The sequence below is a fragment of the Erinaceus europaeus genome, chromosome 19 (assembly GCF_950295315.1).
Source record: "Erinaceus europaeus chromosome 19, mEriEur2.1, whole genome shotgun sequence".
NCBI classification, from domain to species: Eukaryota; Metazoa; Chordata; class Mammalia; order Eulipotyphla; family Erinaceidae; genus Erinaceus; species Erinaceus europaeus.
Window position 1 is genome coordinate 49,565,033 of NC_080180.1, and position 23,125 is coordinate 49,588,157.

A 23,125-nucleotide genomic window follows, 5' to 3' on the forward strand; every position below is an offset into this window, starting at 1 on the left:
TTTCTGATCTTGTTTTTCAACTTCTGCCTGAGAGTGAGATCATCCTATATTCATCCTTCTGTTTCTGACTTAGTTCACTTAACATGAATTTTTCAAGAATTTCATCTTTTTTAAAATTTATTTTATTTATAAAAAGGAAACATTGACAAAACCATAGAGTAAGAAGGGTACAACTCCACACAATTCCCACCACCACCAGAACTCTGTATCCCATCCCCTCCCCTGATAGCTTTCCTATTCTTTAACCCTCTGGGAGTATGGACCCAAAGTCACTGTGGGATGCAGAAGGTGGAAGGTCTGGCTTCTGTAACTGCTTCCATGCTGAACATGGGCGTTGACAGGTCGATCCATACTCCCAGCCTGTCTCTCTTTCCCTAGTGGGGGAGGGTTCTGGGAAAGTGGGGCTCCAGCACACATTGGTGGAGTCGTATGAACAGGGAAGTCTGGTTGCCATCATCTTAACATCTGGAACCTGGTGGCTGAAAAGAGAGTTAACATATAAAGCCAAACAAATTGTTGACTAATCATGAATGTAAAGGCTAGAATAGTGCAGATGAAGAATTGGGACTGGGAGGGTCTCCCTTTTGTAGACAGCTAGTACACATTTTAGTTATATTCCAAAAGGCCTGTGGAAATGAGGCACAAGTGTTGAGGCAAAATTATCAGACTTTCTAGCTAGCTGTGGGAATGCTCTGAAGGATCCTATAGCTCAGGATTCAGCAAATGTTCATCTCTAGTCACTGCCAGATACTTTTGGTCACAGGGACATATTAGGACGATACGGAGACCCCTGTCATACAAAGGTGTTGGATTTTCCACCATTAAGGGCAAAATATGTGGTGGACCTCCCCGTGACCCCTGACCATGACCACCCCACTCAGGTCATGCCTGCCCCACCCTGCTGCCACACCCTGGCCAGGCCTGCCCCGCCTTGTTGCCACATAGCCAGGCCTGCCCCACCTTGTTGCCACATGGTCAGGCCCTGCCCCACCCTGCTACTGTGACATCATCGTGGCCATTATGATGCTGACCAGAAACATATAAAAAGCGCGGCCCAGTGGGGTTTTTATCTACATGCCCTGGAAGCCTTCCTTGACTGACCTGTGGTGGACTCTATCCAGATTAGTATCTCCTCAAATACATACCCTGCGCACTCCATCTCTCTCTCTTCCTCACCCTTGCATTCTTTGACCTTCCTCTCTCTCTGTACCTTACTCTCCTCCTTCCCCCTTCTTTACCCCCCTCCCCACTTGTCCCCACCCCAACTCTTTACTATACCCCTTCCCCTGTTCACCCCTCTCCTAGCTAATTATTATATATAGTTTAAATAGTTTGGTTTATATATATATATAGTTTATATATATAGTAGTAGTTAAATTAGTTCTTTGTTCGTATTTTTAACACTTGATAGCTTAGTTTGACATAGTAAGAGTAATTAGCATGGACCTTCGGAAGACCCAGCCTTGGGTCTGGGTCCCCAAAGGCTGCCGTGTAGTGCGAGTCATTGGGGAAGGGGCTTTTGGAGTAGTAATCCTGGTCTGCCATATCAGCACCAAGGAGGAGTTTGTAGTTAAAGTAACAAAGCTGGGCACCTCGAATTTGGAGCTGGCGCGACAAGAGAGGGACATCCTCAGAGGTTTAAAACACCAGAATGTAGTGCGGTTGCTGGGCGCCACTGAGGAGGGAGGCAGACTTTTCATGGCCTTTCCGTATGTGAGTGGGGGAGACCTGAGGAACTACCTTGACACCAATGGGCCAATGGTAGAGGAGGAGGCCAGAAGAGTCTTTCTGCAGCTGACATCCGCATTGCACTACTGCCATAGCCAGGGCGTGGCCCATCGGGATTTAAAGCCCGAAAACATCCTCATGGACAGCCGTGAGGGCAGGGTCTTGATCTCGGATTTTGGCTTGGCACATTACTTTTTGAGAAGACCCATGAGATCTTTTTGTGGCACGCCAGGCTACATAGCTCCCGAAGTCATTTTTGGGGGCATCTATGGCCCAGGGGTCGACTTGTGGTCACTGGCAATCATCTTGCACGAGCTCCTGAAGGGACACGGGCCATTTGACCCAGCAGAGGCTGGTTGCAGTAACACTCTCTCCTCCAGTGTCCAGCACCTACTGGAAGGCATGCTGCAGGTGAACCCCAGGAGGCGAATGGGGTGGACCCAACTCTTAAGTCACCCCTGGGTGACCCAGGGCTCCGGGCCAATAGGGGTTCACCTGGAACCTGAGCCAGCTATTGAGTCCATCCCATCCAGCGTGCCCTTTGCCTTGATTCCTCGGCAAAGGTGTGTTTCTGCACCACCCGCTGCTGTGGCCAAGGCCCAGAAGCCTGGCAGCCCCTCCAGGAGCTCTAGTCCTTTGGACATCTCCAGCTGGAGCCTTGTGTCTGCATCGGTGACTCCCATCTCGACCCCTGCCCCTCCACCTGGGACTCCCAATTCATCGGGGAGTAGCAGCTCTGGGTCCATCTCCAGCTTGGGCACCCCACAGAAGAACCCGAACAGCCCTGAGAGAAGCATCTCCGCCCCCTCCTCAAAGGCTGTCCCCTCCTCTAACTCTGTCTCCTCCTCTAACTCTGTCCCCTCCTCTGAATCTGTCCCCTCTGTCTCCTCCTCTGTATCTGTCCCCTCTGTCCCCTCCCCCAAATCTGTCCCCCCTGCCAGTCAGGGCCCAGTGGCCAACTTCATTGCCATAAGGCATGGCAGAGCCAGGAGGATAGTGAACGCCTTCCTGCGTGTTTGCTGCTGCTGCTGCTGTCCGTCAGGCAGGAGAGGCCACATCCACCCGGCCAATGCATGAGGGTGTCCCTCACCCGTCTGGTGAGTCCACAGATCCCAAGCCCCTGGAGACAGCAACACACTGAGTCTCACTGGCCTGTTCCCTCCTATGCAGGTGCTGTTGGGAGCTAAGTGATGGCCCTGTGCCTGTGTTGGAGAGTGGGGCCCACTGCCCTGGAAAGTCCATGTCACTGTGTTTCCATGAGCTCTGAGTGGGTTGACCCCCAACTTTCCCTTCGAGTCTGCTGGGGGCCAGCCCCAGCAGGTAATTAGTGTAACCTGAAAGAGGAGGGGAGTCGGCATGGGATGAGAGAGAATGAGAGACTATTTTAGAGAGCTAGTTCAGAGGCTGTGGCCCAAGGAACATGGGCCCATCCTACGGACAGTATCGTGTTTAGGCTTGAAGATCTACAGGGATATTAGTGGCTGACCATAATCTTTTCAAATATTTCTGAATTTTGTCCCAGGGATGAGTAGTTTTGTTCTGGAAATAGAGTTACACAAATCCACTTGAAATTTAAATAACATCTTGTGGTCATTCTGGTTTTTAATATTTTGAATCTGGGTCCCAGTGTATAGAACTGCCTCTTCAAGGGCATTAAGTCTTGCCTCGAACTTCCTATCTTTTCTTGCATCCTAAGTGTCACAGAGACATTCTTTGAAAGCTGAGCTATGTGGTTAGCAGTATGCTTTGCTTGTACTACGGAAGTAGTTGCTACAGCTACTGAGCTAATGATTTCTGTGAGTGCTGTGTCTCCTAATATTAATGCGGCTATACATCTTTTTGGTCTTTTTACTGCATCAGTACTTGTTATCAATGCTTGGATCTACAACAGGGTCAGAATCTAATAAAGGGAGAGAATAAGGAGGACAACTCTTCAAGAATTGTGGACAAGCTCAGTGGAGGTGATGTCTCCTTAGGTTCTTTGGCAGCAACAGCGAGCTCCTGAACATGTCTGATAAGTCTGTCTGAAATCCAGATGGGAGAATCCTTGTTCTGAAGAAAAACACAAGCACACCCTCACCCCTAACAGTTCTTGTTAGCAAGAAATCCGGTCCTTTCCATTTGCCTGCCGGCAAGTTTTTACACTTCACTAAGGGTTTATCAGAGGGGCTTTCTTGCCACCAGTGTCAGAAGTGTAAACTGTGGCATTATCAGTTTTAAAAGCCACAGGTTGTCTGGCTGCATGGTACCAGGACGCCGCCCCACCTGCAGCCCCTCTGCCCAGCCCTCACTCAATAAAGCGCTTTGTCAGCAACAACAACAACAAAAAAAAGAAGTATCACTGCAGCACCCATGGTGGAAAACCCATCCCCTCCAAGAGAGAGAACTTACCTTCAGCTCCCTGTTTGGGCACCACTTGTGGGGAGGGGGGCAGCCCCAGCAGGTCATTAGTGTAACCTGAAAGAGGAGGGGAGTCAACATGGGATGAGAGAGAATGAGAGATGAGTGAGTTGATGTTGAATCAAGCTCAAGCAGACATCTCTGTCATACTTAAGCAGAACTTTATTTTTATAGTCTCATATCACCCAGTAAGAACAGCACAGGTAGGGAACACCTCCTGCTTTGTGGAACATTCACATTCCAGGAGCACTTTTCTCCCTAGAGAGCACATCACAGTTTCTATGTTTTTTGCTATTCCCATACCTGTGTGCTAGGCAAAAATGAGGTCCATGTTTTTCTGTTAACAAGATTAGAAAGCTGTTCTGAGAAGGAAGTAGCTTGGGCCACATTATCATGTTCCCATGTCCCTTGGGCCACAGCCTCTGAAATAGCTACTTCTGGTTGAAACTTTTTCACTATGGAACTTGTAAGAGATGTTTTGGAGCCCGCTCATAAATAAGAATTGTAACCAGAAATACAGGAACAACAAATGAGACTATGGAAGAAAACACTAACTACCTCAAGGTTATTAGAGAGCTGAAAGCTGAAATAGCTGAGCTAAGAACACAACTAGATGAACAAGCTAAAACAGTATCAGAATAGGGCAACAAAATAGATGAACTCCAGAAAACAGTAGAGAGCAGAGAGAATAGAATCAATGAGACTGAAGACAGAATTAGCAAGATTGAGGATGAATTAGAGACAACTAGAAAAGAAGTAAAAGATCTCAAAAAGAAATTAAAAGATGCTGAAAACAACAGACAGCTATGGGATGACTTAAAAAAAAACAATATATGCATTATTGGCTTACCAGAGGAAGAAAGAGAGGGACAGGAAGAAAGCATTCTTCAGGCCATAATAGCTGAGAGCTTCTCTAGTCTAGACAACATCAAAGACATAAAGATTCAAGAAGCCCAGAGGGTCCCAAACAGAATTAACCCAGACTTAAAGACACCAAGACATATCATATTTATAATGGAAAGGAATAAGGATAAAGAAAGGATCCTGAAGGCTTCAAGAGAAAAACAAAGAGGAAAACCCATAAGATTAGCAGTAGACTTCTCCACACAAACACTACAGGCCAGAAGAGAATGGCAAGATATCTATTGAGTGCTGAATGAGAAAGGCTTTCAACCAAGAATAATATAACCTGCTAGACTGTCATTCAGACTAGATGGAGGCATCAAAACCTTCTCAGACAAGCAACAGTTGAAGGAATCAACTATCACCAAGCTTTCCCTGAAAGTTCTGAAAGGTCTCCTATAAACAATCAGACCGCCATATATAGGACATATATCAGAACACTCTAAAACTCTACAAGAATGGTGTTAAAATAACTTCGATCTTTGATATCAATAAATGTCAATGGCCTTAATTCACCTATTAAAAGACACAGAGTAGGAAGATGGATCAGAAAATACAACCCAACAATATGCTGTCTACAGGAAATTCACCTAACTCAACAAGACAAACACAGACTCAAAATGAAAGGATGGAAAACTATCATACAAGCCAATGGCCCACAAAAAAAGAGCAGGAACAGCTATTCTCATATCTGACACTTTAAAATAGATAAAGATTAAAAAAGATAGGAATGGATACTACTTAATGCTCAGAGGATCAATCAATCAAGAGGACTTAACAATTATTAACATCTATGCACCCAATGAGAAGCCATCTAAATAAACATCAAACTTCTACTGAAAGAGCTACAGCAATATATTAACAGCAACACAATCATAGGGGACTTCAACACCCCACTCACTCAACTTGACAGATCATCCAGGCAGAAAATCAATAAAGACATAAGGGAGCTAAAGGAAGAGATAGATAAACTAGAACTATTGGACATTTTCAGAGTCATTCATCCCAAGAAAGTGGAATACACATTTTACTCAAGTCCACATGGATCATTCTCAAGGATAGACCATATGTTAGGCCACAAAGACAGCATCAGCCAATTCAAGAGCACTGAAATCATCCCAAGCATCTTCTCAGACCACAGTGGAATTAAACTAACACTGAACAATCAACAAAAGATTAGTAATAGTCCCAAAATGTGGAAGCTCAACAGTATACTTCTTAACAACCTCTGGGTCAAAGAAGAAATCAAGGAAGAAATCAAAATGTTTTGAGACTTCAATGAAAACGAAGACACAAGCTATCAAAATATTTGGGACACAGCTAAGGCAGTACTGAAAGGGAAGTTCATAGCTATACAAGCACACATTAGGAAGCAAGAAAAAGCACAAATAAACAGCCTGATTGAACATCTTAAAGAACTAGAAGAAGAAGAACAAAGTAACCTTAAAGCAACCAGAAGGATGGAAATCACTAAAGTTAGGGCAGAAATAAATGACACTGAGAATAAGAAAACCATACAAAAGATCAACGAAAGTAAATGTTGGTTCTTCAAAAGAGTGAACAAAATTGACAAACCTTTCGCCAGACTCACAAAAGAGGGAGAAGACCCAAATAAATTGGATACTAAATGAAAAAGGAGATATCACAACAGACACCGCAGAAATTCAGCATATCATGTGAGGCTTCTATGAACAACTATATGCCACCCAGCTAGAGAACCTGGAAGAAATGGACGATTTCCTAGATACCTACCAACTTCCAAAACTAAGTAAAGAGGAAGTAGATAACATGAACAGGCCCATCACAGCTAATGAAATTGAAACAGTTATCAAAAATCTCCCCCAAATAAAAGTCCTGGAACAGATGGTTTTACAAATGAATTCTACAAAACCTTCAAAGAAGAACTAATACCTCTACTTTTAAAAGTCTTCCAGAATATTGAAGACATTGGAATACTCCCTGACAGCTTCTTTGAAGCCAACATCACTCTGATACCAAAAGCAGACATGGGATGATCTCACTCTCAGGCAGAAGCTGAAAAAACAAGATCAGAAAAGAAAACACAAGTAGAACCTGAAATGGAATTGGCATATTGCACCAAAGTAAAAGACTCTGGAGTGGGTGGGTGGGGAGAATACAGGTCCAGGAAAGATCCAGAGGACCCAGTGGGTGTTGTATTGTTATATGGGAAACTGGGGAATGTTATGCATGTACAAACTATTGTACTTACTGTTGAATGTAAAACATTAATTCCCCAATTAAAAAAATAAAACAACGAAAAATTTAAAAAAGAAAAAATGTCCTAATCAAGTGCTTCAGGGATCTAACAAAGGAGAAGTAAATTTACAAAATCATATCCCTCCTTAGTGCCTTTATTATTTTTCTAAAACTATCCTCTAACTCATGCTTACCTCTTCCTACTTCTTTAGTATTTACTGCTGGCTCCTTCAGTTGAAGAGCAGCAGTAATTATTCCTTGCTTAAAGACAAAGTTTTTAATCTATATACAAATTCTCAACATATTGCAAGACTGTCTCCTCATATAGAAACTGCTCCTTTACCTCTTAGCAACAGTGGTACTTGTATTTTATTTTATTTTATTGTGGACAAGGTGCTTTATTGAGGGCTGGGGCAGAAGGGCCATGTATATGCCATCCTCTTGCCCCTAAGCATCAGAAGCCAATGGTTCATAGAAAGTTCAAGCTTGTTCTGTTTCTAGGGGCCTTAAATTGAGCAGCCCATTTTTCATAAAATCTATTCCACTGTTTGATCAAGTTTTTGAGAAGGCACCACGGTGGTGCTGACCGGGCCAGCCTCTCCATCAAGTTAAGCTCTCTAGCTGGAATCCATCTTCTGTGTATGCTCACTATGTGACCTAGGTTCTCATGTACTATTCCTGCATAAGGAAGTGGGAGCATAGTGGTGGGTGGTAGGTTAAAAAACTCATTGTATCTAGGCAGATAGCATAACTTTCCATTTATTAATTATGCTATGTAAGATGGCCCTCCACTGTGGGAACCACCAATCTTTCTATTTTAGGAGCAATACTAAAGGAAGTGGTGTAGATAAAGGGGAAAACAATTTTTCCTTTTGGAGCCTCCTGAAAAATTCTGCATTACTGATATTGCTCATTCCATTATGATCAATCTTAGAGTGCCATGCAGGTTTTATCATCACTTTTGTTATTGGTCAGGCTCTGAGCCTGGCCATAGGCAAATATTATTAAGACCACACAGAGCTTAATTCCAAGCCCTATACATGGCGAAAGGCGAGATGGTTTCAGTTTGGCCTGGAGAGTCCAGCCTGTGGAAACCATTAACCCAAACACAGAGCAAACCAACAAACTATTTGATCAAAAGTAAAAGGTTCCTATACAAGGTTTGGTCACAAGCTTGACCATGTCCATTTTTCCGAAGGTAGACTACAGGCACTTTAAGGCAGCATGGGGGAAAGGGAGGCAGCAGAGCCATCAGCATGTTTGTTGGCGGTTTTAAGGTTAACGCACACAGGCAGGGTGGGGGGAACCCAGAGTGGACTGCAGCCCTGTGTCTAACTCTGCAGTATGGCCTGTCAAGCAGCTCGCATGGCATCGCCTGCGGCATGTGTTGAGACAAGGGCAGGTTTCCCCAGCCTCTGGAATTCACGACGGCTGGACCTCCAGACATGGGCACCTTTCTACACATGCCACCGCCCCCTTCCTTCTTTAATTAAAAACCATTGTTCTACTTTACTTTCAGACCCACAACCCATCAGCAGACTCCTCAGCAGAAGCAGTAGACAGGAGCAGCTCTGAAGCCGAGGCCATAGGTAGAGTTTGGGTTAATGGTTATCTCAACTTTCCCCTGTGTTAGGGGGTATATCTGCCTGCCTTTCCTTTCAATAAATGGGTTGCCCACCTTTCCAAGGCCACCCCCGGAGATGAATGAGTCTGAGACTCTCTCAGTGCATATCGTCCCTGATACCCAGAGTTACCTGGGACTCCCTGAAGAGACGCTCTGACCCTTGTCCTTTATAGCCAGGCAGTCAGGGAACCCAGAGTGGACTGCAGCCCTGTATCCAACTCAACCCGTGGTCTTGGCTTCTGCAGAGCTGCCCCTGTCAACTGCTTCTGCTGAGGAGTCTGCTGATGGGTTGTGAGTCTGAAAGTGAAATATACAAAGTGAAGTAAAATAAAAGATGATTATGCTTTAATCTGTATATGTATATAAGTTATTTTGTCTCCAGGGTTATTGCTGGGGCTCAGTGCCTGCACTAAGAATCCACTGCTCCCGGAGGCCATTTTCCCCATTTTTGTTGACCTTGTGGTTGTTATTGTTATTGTTGCCATTGCTGCTGTTGTTATTGGATAGGACAGAGAGAAATCAAGAAAGTAAGGGAAGACAGGAGGAGAGAAAGATAAACACATGCAGACCTGCACTTCTGAATCGACCCCTCTGCAAGTGGGAAGCCAGAGGTAAGAACTGGTATTCCTATGAAGGTCCTTGTGCTTTATGCCATGTGCACTTAACCCACTGTGCTATTTGACCTCTTTGTCTCACTGTTCTGAAATTTTAGGTAACATAAAGAGCGTTTAAATAACAGGTTGTTGTAGAGAAGGATTCAATGAGGGATCTATGTCAAGTGTATATGCCAATTCTGGAACATATCATTCAAAGTACGTGTGTGGTGTGCTGGATGCTAATGATTCTTATTGTGGTGGACATTTTGCAATGTGTAAAAAGAGTGAAATGATGATGTTGTATTACTGAAACCAATGCGGATGTGTAATGATATATCATGTTGGGACAGAACATTGACCGCCAGGGCTCACTTTGAGTGTGGAGGATACTGGTAGTTACTTTTTCTCTACCTCCCTTTCCCCTCTACTTAATGTTGAGAATGGTGGCTAGCTTCTTGTACCTTTTGAAGATAACTAGGCATCTTTATAGTCAGAAGTATGTACATGCCATATATCTGACCACTGTCATAAGTATGTGCCATGAGGTTGAGGGAGGTGGTTCTTTGATAGGCAAAGATGCGAGAGAACACAGCACCAAAAGTCCCTCCAGTGTGATAGGTACCAGGTTCAAACCTGGGTGGCAATCATGGCAAAGCAGCACATTCTCCAAGTGAGCTGTTGATATTTTCCTGGCCCCAGAGTTGGGACTTTACTAATGGAAGGTGTCTACTGTATGAGGAAATATCAGGGCACATGAGAGTCACAGTAGAGCGGAAGGATGTCCCAAATTCCTGATCTGTTTTTCACATTGGAATGATAGAAACTTTGCAATGCTTCACTTATTTTAAATATTGCATCTGTGAAGTGTTTGCATCAAAGGGTAAAAGTGTTCTCCCCTACAATAGGGTTGCTTCATAGGAAAATCAGCATCAAGGGTGAGTTGAGTAAGTCAAATTAATTTTAAAATAAGCATTTTGAATTAAATGCATGTTCTGCTAAAGAACAAGATGACATATTTTGATCAAGCCTTGAGGAAAAAACAACTGAATTCATTCATTCCACAACTTTAAAAATACATCTTAATAACTTTCAGAATTTTTTAAAATAAATCACCCATGGACATTTTACTAAAACAAATTTTAATGTAGATAGAAGACATATGTGCATGTAGCTATTGCTTAGTTTATTGATATAATTTAAATATACTAATTATTTTATTGAAAATCTTGAGATGAAAATGGACCAGGGAGTGATGCACCTGGTTAGGCACACACATTACATTGCAGTATGCAAGGACCTGAGTTCAAGTCACACATGAGAATGGTACATGAACTTTGGCAACTATTTTGGCAGGCCTATGAATTCAGACAGAGTTACTAACCACCCAGAAGATTTTAGCCATGACAAATACTTTTTGTTCATGGAAAGTCATCTACAGAAATATTGATAGTTTTATTTGTAGCTGCCAACAAAACTTTTTTTATTTATTTATTTAAAGAAGGAGACATTAACAAAACCCTAAGAGGAGTACAACTCCACACAATTCCTACCACCAGATCTCAATATCCCATCTCCTCCCCTAGTAGCTTTCCTATTCTTTATCCTTATGGGAGTATGGACCCAAGGTCATTGTGGGATGCAGAAGGTGGAAGGTCTAGCTTCTGTAATTGCTTCCCTGCTGAACATGGGTGTTGAATGGCCAGTCCATACTCCCAGCCTGCCTCTCTCTTCCCCTAGTAGGGTGGGGCTCTAGGGAAGCAGAGCTCCAGGACACATTGGTGAGGTCTTCTGTCCAGGAAAGTCTGGTCAGCATCCTGCTGGTATCTGGAACCTGGTGGCTGAAAAGAGAGTTAACATACAAAGCCAAACAAATTATTGAACAATCATGGACCTAAAGGCTGGAATTGTGCAGATGAAGTGTTGGGGGGGGTACTCACTGCATACTATTGTGTACTTTTGCTTTCAGGTATATATTTTTCCCTAGTTTATGGACACGTGTGAACATATGCTCTATCTCATGAGACCTAGTCTATATCTAGGTTTTGCGAATTTGTTAGAAAGTGAACCGCCTGGAATGGAATTAGAGAATACTATGAAAGGAAAGGTCTCACCCAAGTAATGAAGCTGAAGGGTTGTCATTCCACACATGAAGTCTCTGGACACAGTCTGAAGTGAAGCATGCTGGGGTGGTATAGCACTTGTTGTGTTGATTAGACTGGGATCGGCCGATGCAATATTGTTTGGTATGAATTGAGAGAAACATGCAGTGCCCAAACCTAATTCCAGGACTGGGGGAAATATAGGCTGTATAGTGTAAATGTGAGGTTCCTGCTGTCTTAGGGTTCAAGAAGACAATAGGTAGTTATTGTTGTAATCGCATTATTTGGTAATTGGATTAACTTGGAAAAATCCCTTTGTTAGGATTTGCTATATCATACACAACATCACCATAATTTATGTCCTTTGACATTATTTGTATATAGTTGTGCCACCGGTTGCTTCTGTTCTCCCTGGTCTAGTCTTTTTTTAAAATTTATTTCTTTATTGGAGAATTAATGTTTTACATTCAACAGTAAATACAATAGTTTGTACATGCATAACATTCCCCAGTTTCCCATTTAACAATACAACCCCCACTATGCCGGGATAGCCTGAGGGTACTTCTTCCCGAGCTAGTGCTCTCTGGCTTGGAGAGAACTCAACTGGAGCCGATCTAGGCTGCTGCGTGGGAGAGGGATCAGGAACTCGTGCCGCACTAACTTCCGCAGGAGATACACTCTGGAACTCTCGGAGCCGGAAAGCAATTTCCAAGTGTCTTTAATCAGAAGAGCAGCTGTTTTTATACTCTCCAAGTAGGGTGGAAACAGGATGTGATATAGAGAGGGTGGAGAGAAAAGTGACTGGTGAAAATCAGAGTGTGACAAGGAGGGGGCGGAACAGGCGAGAATCCTATCACTGAACCACCAATGCCCTGGAGGGAGTGCTTTATGTAAATGTAAAAGTGATTTATGTAAATAGACCAAAGCTTTGAATGGGATCAGTAAATCCCTATATAGGCATATGGTTAAGCAGAAGCCAGGGGGAGGTGGCATACTACCCAACACCACTATGTCATTTATCATCCTTCATGGACCTGTATTCTCCCCATCCACCCACCCACCCACCCCAGAGTCTTTTACTTTGGTGCAATATGCCAACTACATTTCAGGTTCTACTTGTGTTTTCGTTTCTGATTGGTCCAGTCTTTTGAGAGAGTCAGCATATCAAAGGCTCAGCCTGTATATTAAAAAGACTCAGTTTATGCTTTAAAAGTTGGAAACATACAATCAATTTTCCCCTCAGACTAATTAGTGATTTATATGACTACCAATTAATAGGAGTGTATATAAACACCATTCCTACCACCAAAAGACTGTGTCCCATTCCACCCCCCACACCCCCACACCCCCACACCACCCCACACACACACCCTCCCACCCCGGGAAGCTGAATATCCACCTTCACTCTCATCCCAGGGTTTTTATTTTGGTGCCCTACTCCAGATTTAGTCAAATCCTGCTTTTAGTTTCCCTTTCTGTTCTTCTTTCTCAACTTCTGTTGATGAGTGGGATCATCCCATACTCATCTTTATCTTTCTGACTTAACATAATTTTATTAACATAATATCTTTCTCACTTAACATAATTCCTTCTAGCTCTGTCCAAGATGGGTCATAAAAGGTGGGTTCAATGTTCCTAATAGCTGATTATATATATATATATATATATATATATATATATATATATATATATACCACAACTTTCTCAGCCACTCATCTGTTGTTGGGCACCTGGGTTGCTTCCAGGTTTTAGCTAATATGAATTGTGCTGCTGTGAACATTGGTGTACAAATATCTTTTTGGTTGGGTGTTATGGAGTCCTTGGGATATATCCCCAAGAGAGGAATTACTGTGTCATATGGAAGGTCCATGTTTAACCTTGTAAGAGTTCTCCAGACTGCTCTCCACAGAGGCTGGACCAGTTTACATTCCCACCGGCAGTTCAGAAGGGTTCCTCTGTCCCCACAGTCTCTCTAGCATTTGTTGCTGCTGTCCTTTTTGATGCATGCCATTCTCACAGGAGTGAGGTGGTATCTCAGTGTTGTCTTTATTTGCATTTCTCTGATAATCAGCGATCTGGAGCAATTTTTCATGTGTTTACTAGCCTTTTGGATATCTTCTGTAGTGAATATTATCTTCATATCCTCTGCCCATTTTTGAATGGGGCCATTTGCTTTTTTGTTGCTAAGTTTGCTGAGCTCTTTGTATATTTTGGTGATTAGTCTCTTGTCTAATGTATGGCATGTGAAGATCTTCTCCCATTCTGTGAGGGGTCTCCTTGTTTGTGTGACAGTTTCTTTGGCTTTGCAGAAGCTTTTCAATTTATTGTAGTCCCATTGATCTGTTTATGCTTTAATCTTCCTAGCAACTGGGTCTGTATCATCAAAGATGTCCTTGAGGGTTAGGCAGGAAAGTATTCCACCAATGCTTTCCTCTAAGTATTTGATCGTTTCTGGTCAAATATCCATGTCCTTGATCCATTTGGAGTTGATTTTTGTTTCTGGTGAGATAAGGTGGTTTAGTTTCATTCTTCTGCATGTTTCAACCCAGTTTTCCTAGCACCATTTATTGAAAAGTGCCTCCTTCCTCCATTTAATACTTTTGGGACCCCTTATCAAAGATTAGCTGTCCATAGGTGTGGGATTTAGTTCTGGGCTTTCAATTCAGTTCCACTGGTCTATGTGCCTTTTTTTATCCCAGTACCAGGTTGTTTTGATGAGGATGTCCTTATAATATAGTTTGAGATCTGGGAGTGTGATGCCTCCATTTCTGTTTCTTTTTCTCAAGATTGTTTTAGCTGCCAACAAATTTTAAGGTACCCAACCTCCCTTCAACTTTGTAGGCTGATACAGAAATTGGGGCACTTCTACAAATTAAGTACTACAAAGCACTGAAAAGATAGCTATTCTTTGGATAAGCAAGATCCTGGATAAATATCAAATGAGCTATGTGAAATGAGAGGCATCTCATGGAAAAGAGGACATGGTTGCATGGTTTCAGGATGTTAGCAGATTCCACAGAATACTACCTGTTGAAAAAAAAAACCTTTAATAGGGCTTAATTAAACACATAATTGGAAAATACAGATAAATTGTTGTAGAAGCTGTGTACTGAAGACTGAGCACTAATAGAGAAATTGGTAGCACCCCCTACTACGAAGTATTTAATCACACAGAGTTATTGAAACTGATGGAGACCCACACCAGCCATTAAAGACCAGGTTGAAAGTGCCTTGAGTATGGGCCAGGCTGGGGTCTGAGGCAGGAGGAGATACTGTGTCAGCAGTGAGATAGGCGTGCATGTGTCATGGCCATTATGATGTGCTCAGCCTATACTGTGACTTAGGCACTGTGACATCCCTCTGCCCCTCCCTGACAAATACACCTCAAGTTGGGTCAGGAAGCCAGCTGGGCTGTGCCAGACAAGCCCTGGGCCTGAGAGGAAAGGCCCCTCCCACCCTGTGGTGCAAATAAAACAAAGTACCACCACTCAGATTAAAGCATACTCATCTTTTATTTTACTTTACTTTGTTTCATTTCACTTTCCATCAACAAATTCCTCAGCAGAAGCAGTTGCCAGGGGCAGCTCTGCAGAAGATGAGGCTTTTGGTTGAGTTGGATACAGGGCTACAGTTCACTCTGGGTTCCCCACCCACATGGCCACAAGGGACAAGTGTCAGAATGGCACTCCAGGGAGTCCCGGGGTAACTCTGGGTGTTGGAGAAGATGTGCACTGAGAGAATCTCACACTCATTCAACTCCAGGGGTGGCCTCAGAGAGATGGAAAACCCATTTATTGAAAGGAAAGGCAGGCAGATATATGCCTAACTCGGGGGAAAGTTGAGGTAACCATTAGCACAGAATAAATCAACAGACTGTTTGATCATAAGTAAAAGGTTACAAGGTTTGGTTTACAATGTACATTTTTCCAGAGGTAGATTGCAGACACTTTAGGGCACCAAGGGGGAAAGGAAGGCAGCAGAGCAATCAGGATGTTTGCTGGCAGTTTTAAGGTTAACACTCAGGACTTCCAAGAAACAGGGCTACAGAGCAGCAGCAGCTGTGTTTCTCTCCTCTCCTCTCCTCTCCTGAGTCAACTAGGATTACCAAAGGAGACCACCTGGATCCGCAACAAGACAAGACTAGAATGATTTCAGGAACCCACCAAATCACTGGTGAGTGCAAACACGTGTGGCTCATGGACAGAGAGGATCCTAGGGAAAAAATAATTGTCTGGAAACAGTCCAGCAGTTTACCAGTTGAGACACCACCTCCAGTCTGTTTCACCAACAAAAAGATGGCTAAAGGGAGGAGAGGACTCTCCTAAGACTTACCAAATGCAACTGAGAGTCTCCATTGCTACTGCTGCAGAATCTGGAGCAGCTGCAGGGAGGCCCTGTGCTGACACCAGGGGACAGAGAACTAACCAAGAAATTCAGGAGAACATCTATACCTCGGTGGCCTAGCATGGAGTTGTGAGAGTCTCTTTGCATAAACACTGGATTATCTCTGCCCCACACTGCTTTATCTCTTGTCAGGAGCCAATAATTAAGCTAAGAAGCCTACTTATAGTTTAAAAGCCCTCAGGATACCATAACCTACAGGGAAGAAAAAGAACAAAAGAGGCTTTTAAGCCACTGAGCTCCAATTCAGGGATTAAAAGAATATTTAAACAACTGTCAATTTCCACAACTGTGAACCCTTTAATTAACTTACTTAGACACAAGTCAATCCAGGCAAGAGTGATCAGTAATTTGAAAAGTACTGAGAGAGGGACCTCATAACATACTATTATATAAAATGGTTTAACCAACAAGAAGAATAAATGTTGGAGAAACGAACTAGGACAAGAATCCAGCTAAAATCCCCCCAAAGGTAGAAGCACAAAATAATGAGGTCAACATCCAAACATTAGTTAAGGAAATAATCACAGGAGTGAGTAAAGAGTTTTAAAGACTTGTCATCAGAAATGCAGAAACAACCAATGAGACTGGAAGAAAACACTAATTATCTCAAGGTTAATAGAGAGCTGAAAGCTGAAATAGCTGAGCTAAGAACACAACTGGATGAACAACCTAAAACAGTATCAGAACAGGGTAGCAAAATAGAAGAACCCCAGAAAATAGGAGAGGGGAGAGAGAATAGAATAAGTGAGGCTGAAGACACAATTAGCAAGACTGAGGACGAAATAGAGACAATTTAAAAAGAAGTAAGAGATCTCAAAAAGAGATTAAAAGATTCTGAAAACAACAATAGAGACCTATGGGATGACTTCAAAAGAAGTAATATTCACATTATTGGCTTACTAGAGGAATAAAGAGAGGGAGGGGAAGAAAGCATTCTTCAGGACATAATAGCTGAGGACTTCTCTAGTCTAGACAACATCAAAGACATAAAGGTTCAAGAAGCGCAGAGGATCCCAAACAGAATAAACCCAGACTTAAAGACACCAAGACACATCATATTTAGAATGGAAAGGAATAAGGATAAAGAAACTATCCTGAAGGCTGCAAGAGAAAACAGTCATCTACAGAGGAAAACCCCTAAGATTAGCAGCAGACTTCTCCATACAAACACTACAGGCCAGAAGAGTATGGCAAAGTATTTATCAAATGCTCAATGAGAAAGGCTTTTAACCAAGACTACTGTATCCTGTTAGGTTGTCATTCAGACAAGATGGAGGCATAAAATCCTCAGACAAGCAACAGTTGAAGGAATCAACTATCACCAAGCCTGTCCTGAAAGAAGTTCTGAAAGGTCTCCTATAAACAGTCAGACCACCATAAATATGTCATATAGCAAAACACTCTAAAAATCTATAAGAATGGCATTAAAATATCTCCAATCTTTGATATCAATAAATTTCAGTGGCCTGAATTCACCTTTAAAAGGCAGAGAGGAGGAAGATGGATCAGAAAACACCACCCAACAATATGCTATCTACAGGAAACCCACCTAACTCAACAAGACAAACACAGACTCAAAGTGAAAGGATGGGAAACTATCATCCAAGCCAATGGCCCACAAAAAAGGGCAGGAACTGATATTCTCATATCTGACATGATAGACTTTAAAATAAATAAAATTTTAAAAGGTAGGGATAGACACTACTTAATGCACAGAGGATCAGACAATCAAGAGGACAATTATTAATATCTATGCACCCAATGAGAAGCCATCTAAATACATGAAACATCTACTGAAAGAGCTACAGCAATATATTAACAGCAGCACAGTCATAGTAGGGGACTTCAACACCCCACTCTCTCAACTTGACAGATCATCCAGGCAGGAAATCAATAAAGAAATGAGGGAGCTAAATGAGGAAATAGAACTATTGGACATTTTCAGAGTCATTCATGCCAAGAAACAGGAATATACATTCTACTCAAGTTCACATGGGTGATTCTCAAGGATAGACCATATGTTAGGCCACAAATACAGCATCAGCAAATTCAAGAGCATTGAAATCATCCCAAGCATCTTCTCAGACCACAGTGGAATTAATCTAATACTGAACAATCAACAAAAGATTAGTAATAGTTCCAAAATGTGGAAGCTCAACAGTACACTCCTTAACAACTACTGGGTCAAAGAGGAAATAAAGTAATAAATCAAAATGTTTCAAGACTTCAATGAAAAGACAAAAGCTATCAAAATATATGGGACACAGCTAAGGCAGTACTGAAAGGGAAGTTCATAACCATACTAGCACACATTAGAAAACAAAGAAAAGCACAAATTAACAGCCTGGTTGCACATCTTAAAGAACTAGAAGAAGAACAGAGGAACCCTAAGGAAACCAGAAGGACAGAAATCACTAAAGTTAGGGCAGAAATCAATAACATTGAAAAGAAGAAAACTGTACAAAAGATCAATGAAAGTAAATGTTGGTTCTTTGAAAGAGTGAACAAAATCGACAAACCTTTAGCCAGACTCACAAAACAAAAAAGGCAGAAGACCCAAATAAATCAGATCACAAATGAAAGAGGAGATATCACAACAGACACCGCAGAAATTCAACATATCAAATGAGGTTTCTATGAACAACTATATGCCACCAAGCTAGAAATCCTGGAAGAAATGAACAAGTTCCTAGATACCTATGAACTTCCAAAGTTAAGTAAAGAGGAACTAGGTTAACGTTAACAGGCCTATCACAATGAATGAAACTTAAACAGTTATCAAAAACTTTCCCAAGAATAAAAGTCCTGGAACAGATGGTTTTACAATGATTATGGAGATAATAAGGGAGCAGGCCATAGTCTCAGGAATGCAGGGTACTTTGTGAGGCAGGGAGTCTGATAAAATGAGGCAAATCATGGGGAGTCATGTCCCTCCTCGCTTGACCTCTCAGTAGAGAGAGAGAGAGACTGACAAGCCCTCAGATCAATCCCTGCCAAGTTCAACCACATCCTCACAATTTTCCTACATTTCCGTAGGACTCCATTTCTGGCAGAGGAATAGCAGTGTAGAGGTGAACAGAAACCTGTAGGACTGAAATCTGTAGGACTCCATTTCTGCCAGAAACAGAAAATTTCTTAACTCCATTTCTGCCAAAGGAATAGAAGTGTAGAGGTGAACAGAAACCTTTTGGGCAGAAACCTGAATGATATCATGCAGGCATTTTTAAAAGGACTGGAATAAGACATGGAGCTATGAGTAGGAGAGCAGCAAGAGCCAGTGTGAGGTTGAGGGGAGGCCTGGTGGGCTGAGAGGGCTGCCTGATAGGTGGAGGAGTGGGGGGCTGAGAGGCGAGAGGGGTGATCTTGCATTACAGGGTTCCAAGACAGTTGGCTGAGAAGTACGTGGACTGCAGCAGTCGGCCCCTGAGGTCCTTGAGAAGTCCATCAATGTAAAGGGAGTGTCCAAGAGCTCCACCAGCAAGTCCGACAGAGGTGTCAGTCCAGTGCCAATGACCAGGGGTCAATAGATACAGAGAAAATACAACATCCCTTTATGATCAAAATACTACAAAAAAATGGGAATAGATGGAAAATTCCTGAAGATAGTGGAGTCTATATATAGTAAACTTACAGACAACATCATACTCAATGGTGAAAAACTGGAAGCATTTCCCCTCAGATAAGGTACTAGACAGGGCTGCTCACTATCATTACTATTCAACATAGTGTTGAAAGTTCTTGCCATAGCAATCAGGCATGAGCAAGGAATTAAAGAGATACAGATTGGAAGAGAAGTCGTCAAAGTCTCCCTATTTGCAGATGACATGATAGTATATACAGGAAAACCTACGGAATCCAGCAAGAAGCATTTGGAATCATCAGGCAATACAGTAAGGTGTCAGGCTACAAAATTAACATTCAAAAGTCAGTGACATTTCTCTATGCAAACACCAAGTTAGAGGAAGTTGAAATCCAGAAATCAATTCCTTTTACTATGGCAACAAAAACAAATATCTAGGAGTAAACCTAACCAAAGAAGTGAAAGATTTATATAATAAAAATTAAGAGTCACTACTCAAGGAAATTTAAAATTTTTAAATGATATTCTATGTTCATGGGTTGGAAGAATTAACATCATCAAAAGGAATATACTACCCAGAGCCATATACAAATTCAATGCTATCCCTATCAAGATCCCAACTACATTTTTTAGGCAAATAGAACAAATGCTACAAATGTTTATCTGGAACCAGAAAAGACCTAGAATTGCCAAAACAATTTTCAGAAGAAAGAACAGAAGTGGAGGCATCACACTACCAGATTTCAAATTGTATTATAGGGCCACTGTCATCAAAACTTCTTGTTATTGAAACATGAATAGAGACACTGACCAGTGGAATGAATTGAGAGCCCAGAGTAAGCCCCCACACCTATGGACATCTAATCTTTGACAAAGATGTCCATATTATTAAATGGGGAAAGCAGAGTCTCTTCAACAAATGGTGTTGAAAAAAATGGGTTGAAACATGCAGAAGAATTACACTGAACCACTATATTTCACCAAATACAAAAGTAAATTCCAAGTGGATCAAGGACTTGGATGTTAGACCACAAACTATCAGATACTTAGAGGAAAATATTGGCAGAACTCATTTCCGCATAAATTTTAAAGACATCTTTAATGAAGCAAGTCCAATTACAAAGAAGACTAAGGCAAGCATAAACCTATGGGACTACATGAAATTAAAAAGCTTCTTCATGGCAAAAGAAACCACTACCCAAACCAAGAGACCCCTCACAGAAAGGGAGGAGATCTTTACATGCCATACATCAGTCAAGAGGCTAGTAACCAAAATATAGAAAGAGCTTGCCAACCTCAACCACAAGAAAATAAATAACCCCATGAAAAAATGGGGAGAGGACACTGGAATATTCACTATAGAAGAGATCCAAAAGGCCAAGGAACACATGAAAATATGCTCCAAGTCTTTGACTGTCAGGGAAATGCAAATAAAGGCAACAATGCGATACCTCTTCACTCCTGTGAGGTTGTCATACATCAGAAAAGGTAACAGCAGCAAATGTGGGAGAGGTTGTTGCCAGGCTAGCATGGGGGTGCCTCTTCCCAGGTGCTTACTCTCTGGGTTGAGGAGAACTCGAGTGGAGCCAGCCTGGGTCCGGTCCTCAGCAATGCGAGGGAGATGCGTCATGAACCAAGTTTGTGGTGGGGCAATGCAATATATATTTATTGATCAGAGAGACAAAGCTTTTAAAGGACAGACCTGGAAGTGGCAAGTCGGAAATGGATAGGAAAGGGGTGGAGAAAGGCAAAAGTAGGCTGGAAAGGTAGGAACTTCCTTAGCAACTGTTGCGAGGGTTTTACCTGGTGGGATTAATAATACCCTGGAGGCAGGGAGGGTATGATTATGTAGATAGGCCATAGTATCAGGAGTGCAGGGTGCTTTGTGAGACTCCTCATAATTTCCTGGCAGATTGTGGGGTCAAAAGAACCCTCCTGCACTGCTGGTGGAAATGTAAATTGGTCCAAATTCTGTGGAGAAAAGTCTGGAGAACTCTCAGAAGGCTAGAAATGGACTTACCCTATGATCCTGCAATTCCTCTCCTGGGGATATACCCTAAGGAACCCTACACACCCATTCAAAAAGATCTGTGTATACATATATTCTTAGCAGCACAATTTGTAATAGCCAAAACCTGGAAGCAACCCAGGTGTCCAACAACAGACGACAGGCTGAGCAAGTTGTGGTATATATACACAATGGAATACTACTCAGCTATAAAAAATGGTGCCTTCACCATTTTCAGCCCATCTTGGATGGACCTTGAAAAAAGTCATGTTAAGTGAAATAAGTCAGAAACAGAAGGATGAATATTAGATTATCTCACTCTCAGGCATAAGTTGAAAATCAAGATCAGAAGAGAAAACACAAATAGAATCTGAACTGGAATTTGTGTATTGCACCAAAGTAAAACACTCTGGGGTGGGTGGTGGGGAGAATACAGGTCCAAAAATGATGACAGAGGACCTAGTGGGGGTTGTATCGTTATATGGAAAACTGAGGAATGTTTGCATGTACAAGCTATTGTATTTACTGTTGAATGTAAAACATTAATTCCCCAATAAAAAGGGCCAGGTGGTGGCACACCTGGTTGAGCTCATATGTTACACTGCACAAGCACACATGTTCGAGCACCTGGTCCTCACCTGCAGGAGGTAAGCTTCATGAGTGGTAAAGCAGGGCTGCAGGTGTCTTTCTGTCACTCTCCCTCTCTATCTCCTCCTTCTCTCTCAATTTCTTGCTGTGTCTATCCAATAAATAAATAAATCTAATTACAATTTTTTAATTCCCCAATAAAAAATTTTTTTAAAAAGCTTAACACACAGTAATCCATGGTTTTTAATTAAAGAAGGAAGGGGGGTTGCATGTTTAGAAAGGTGCCCATGTCTGGGGGTCCAACCATCATAATTTCCAGAGACCAGGGTAACCTGCCCTTGTCTCGACCCTAAGTGAGTTGGGGGTCAACTTGCTCAGAATGTCTCTGTAATACTTAGGACACAAGAAAAGATAGATAGGAAGTTCGAGGCAAGAGTTAATGCCCTTAAAAAAGAGGCAGTTCTATACACTGGGACCCAGATTCAAAATATTAAAACCAGAATTACCACAGATGTTATTCAAATTTCAAGTGGATTTGTGTAACTCTTTATCTCCAGAACAAAACTCCTCATCCTTGGGACAAAATTCAGAAATATTTGAAAAGATTATGGTCAGCCACTAATATCTCTGTAGATCTTCAAGACCTAAACACAAATACTATCTGTAGGATAGGCCTATGTCCTTTGGGCCACAGCCTCTGAAATAGCTACTTCCTTCTCAGAACAGCTTTCCAATCTTGTTAACAGAAAAACATGGACCTCATTTTTGCCTAGCACACAGGTATGGGAATAGCAAAAAACATAGAAACTGTGATGTGCTCTCTAGGGAGAAAAGTGCTCCTGGAATATGAATGTTCCACAAAGCAGGAGGTGTTCCCTACCTGTGCTGTTCTTACTGGATGATATGAGACTATAAAAATAAGTTCTGCTTAAGTATGCCAGAAATGTCTGCTTGAACTTGATTCAATATCAACTCACT

General features: G+C 42.1%; 1 long non-coding RNA gene across 2 annotated transcripts in view; it reads right to left on the reverse strand.

Moving 5' to 3' along the window:
* Positions 1 to 3,312: 3,312 nt before the first annotated feature.
* Positions 3,313 to 23,125, reverse strand: part of LOC132534645 (uncharacterized) — a 118,617-nt gene continuing 98,804 nt past the window's right edge. For both annotated transcript variants that reach the window (XR_009546377.1, XR_009546376.1), the window contains exons 3-5: positions 9,003 to 9,169; positions 6,943 to 7,065; positions 3,313 to 3,780 (exon numbers count right to left, since the gene is read on the reverse strand). This is a non-coding gene — a long non-coding RNA (uncharacterized LOC132534645). The remainder of the gene's footprint in view (positions 3,781 to 6,942; positions 7,066 to 9,002; positions 9,170 to 23,125) is intronic.